We start from the raw sequence: 3,163 nt of genomic DNA, 5'->3' as shown, positions 1-3,163 counted from the left end.
TGGCTGCATCCTACACTGGAAGCTTTTAGATGCTAATAAGGAGGTCATGTAAAGGTCACAGAATGACTCTGGAATCCATTCCCCGCCAAAAAAGAATAATGACATTCTAGGTTGGCCTCTTTTCATTTCCCTTTGATTTTGAGTAATAAATTATCTCTTCACTTCCCAGCTGAACAGTTTGGGAGTCTCTATTCCCTAGAAAGACTCTGGTCACATACCCATCAGATTAAATTAGGTGAAAACTCTTTGGCCTTAATGAATGTTAAAGAATTTCAAAGGGCTAATGGAAATTATTGTAGAAGTAACTGCAACCTCCGCCTTCCAGGTTCAAGCAATTTTCCTGCCTCAGCCTCCTGAGTAGTTGGGATTACAGGCATCCACCACCACGCCCAGCTAAGTTTTGTATTTCTGGTAGAGATGGGGTTTCACCATGTTGGCCAGGCTGATCTAGAACTTTTGACCTCAGGTAATCCGCTCACCTTGGCCTCCCAAAGTGCTGGGATTACAGGCGTGAGTCACTGCGCCCGGTTAAACTCCAGTTTTTCATGTTCCCTGCATAGGTCAGGGTCTTAGGTAGAGATTCATTCTAGCAGAGACCCCCTGGATTTTAAGGCAGGCGTTCCATTTATTAATTAACAAAGGAGGCATATTTCTTCCCTGGTAACCTAAAGATTTAGGTCATTTTCTCAGGGACTCCATTTCCACTGTGAGAGTTCTTGGAAAACTAAGCAGAGGATGAGGAAAAGGTTGTAAACAAGTTTGCTAGTCTCTCCCTGTCCTACAAAAGAGTATACCTCTTCTGTAACCAGAAGACCCTTTTGATTAGTCAAGGCTGGGCAGACTGAGATGAGGGTGTGTGTGTGTGTGTTTGTGTGTGTGTGTGTGTTGAGACAGGGTCTCACTCTGTCACCTAGGCTGGAGTTCTGTGGTGAGATCAGAGCTCACTGAAGCTTCCACTTCTTGGGCTCAAGCAATCCTCCTATTTCAGCCTCCAGAGTAGCTGGGACTATAGGAATGTGTTACCACACCCAGTTCATTTTCTAATTTTTTGTGGAGATGAGGTTTCACTGTGTTGCCCAGGCTGGTCTTGAACTCCTGGCCTCACGGGGTCCTCCTGCCTTTGTCTCCCAGTGGCTGGGATTATCGGTATGAGCCACCTCACCTGGCCTGCAATGATTTTTCAACAATGTACTTTCTCTTTTACAGAGCCGCCTAAGCTAAAGATTCCCTTGAGAACAGGTACCGTCCTGTGGTTTCATGGCCTTTCTTCCATTTGTGGTTCTTGCCAAGTGGAATTTCAATGACAACTTATCAAGATGGATAAACCCAAGTTTCCCAGTGCTGGAATATAGAAAATGGATGGACAAGTAAGTCCCACTCAGCACCCATAGCCCAGGCATGGGGACCTCAACACACGTGAGCCCCAGACATCACCTTTCATTGTGAGTAGCTCTGAGATGACACTTCTGCTGTTCCCAATTCCAGTGTTAATTGCACTAGATAGTTATTTTATGAAGAATTTTCCTATGCCACAATCCTGACCATATCTTCAAGTGAACAGAAAAATTCTATTAATAAGTCAACCTTCTGTCTCACTCTGTTGCCCATACTGGAGTGCAGTGGTGCAATTATGGCTCACTGCAGCCTTAACCTCCTGGGCTCAAGCCTCACAAGTAGCTGGGACTCCAGGTGCTTGTCACCACCCCTCACTCATTTTCCCATTTGTTTTGTGTGGGATTCCACAGGACTCACTTTGAAAACTTGAGTATGCTTGGATTTTGGTATACACAGAAATGGGGGAGCTGAAACTAATCCCCCCACATACCAAGGGACAAATTGTATCTGTTTTTGCAATTATACTGTAGGATACATTATGTTCCATGACAATGGTAATTTTTAATGACAATTTTTAATTGAGTAAAATTACCATAAAAATAGTAATAGTAGCAGCTAATATTTACTGAGCTATTACTAGGTACCTATAAATACCGTTGATTTTTAAATTCCCCATAACTCTTCCTTATTTCACTTAATCACTCTATCTTAAATTACTCATGCTTGCTTCAGTAGCACATGTACTTAAGTTGGAACAATAGAGAGATTGGCATGGCCTCTGTGAAAGAATGACATGCAAATTTGTGAAGCATTACATATTTTTTTAAAAAAAGAGAAAAAAATTACTCCCAGATTTTCATTGTGTTTGTGCATATGACCTTTTGTTTAGGTTGAATTATATCCAAAGATGATATTTCCAGAAGTGAGATTACTGTGAATCACAGGATATGAGCATTCTTATTACCCTTGATGTAAATTGCCGAGCTTTCAGGCATGGTGGCTGTCAGCTTATATAATTCCAGCACTTTGGGAGGCTGAGGTGGCAGGATTGCTTGAGGCCAGGAGTTGGAGGAGGCAGTATAATGAATCACTGTGTGTATTTAAAAAAATTTCCAAGCCTTATCCTGGAAGGCTTATATACAGTTTAAACACCATTAATACTACAAGAAAATGTCCATTTCAGTGCACCTTCACAGGCATATGTATTTAACAAGTTATTTTCTGTATGATAAATAAAAGATCTCATATTACTATGTCACCTTTTTTTTTTTTGACACGCAGTCTCGCTCTGTCGCCCAGGCTGGAGTGCAGTGGCATGATGTCGGCTCACTACACTGCAACCTCTCTGCCTCCCAGGTTCAAGTGATTCTCCTGCCTCAGCCTCCTGAGTAGCTGGGATTATAGGCACACACCACCACGTCTGGCTAATTTTTGTATTGTTAGTAGAAACGGGGTTTCACCATGTTGATCAGGCCGGTCTCGAACTCCTGACCTTGTGATCTACCCGCCTGACCCTCCCAAAGTGCTGGATTACAGGCATGAGCCACTCGCCCAGCCTATTTGTCACATTTTTTTTAATGTTTTCTTAAGTTAGCTTATTAGCTTTATTTCTTTATTGTCCTTTTTTTTTTTTTTTTTTTTTTGAGATGAAGTCTTGCTCTGTCTCCCAGGCTTGAGTGTAGTGGCACAGTCTCAACTCACTGCAGCCTTGACCTCCTAGGCTCAGGTGATAACTTCCACCTCAGTAGTTGGGACTGTAGGCACATGCCACTATGCCTGGCCAATTTTTGTTTTATTGTTTTTAGTACAGACGAGGTCTTACTTTGTT

General features: G+C 42.4%; 1 pseudogene; it reads left to right on the top strand.

The window, feature by feature from the left end:
* Positions 1-2,058: 2,058 nt before the first annotated feature.
* LOC112617871 lies at positions 2,059-2,158 on the top strand (annotated as a pseudogene).
* The last annotated feature ends 1,005 nt before the right edge of the window (positions 2,159-3,163 follow it).

The sequence above is a fragment of the Theropithecus gelada genome, unplaced genomic scaffold (assembly GCF_003255815.1).
Source record: "Theropithecus gelada isolate Dixy unplaced genomic scaffold, Tgel_1.0 HiC_scaffold_5404, whole genome shotgun sequence".
NCBI lineage: Eukaryota > Metazoa > Chordata > Mammalia > Primates > Cercopithecidae > Theropithecus > Theropithecus gelada.
This window is presented reverse-complemented; position numbering and strand designations above follow the sequence as displayed.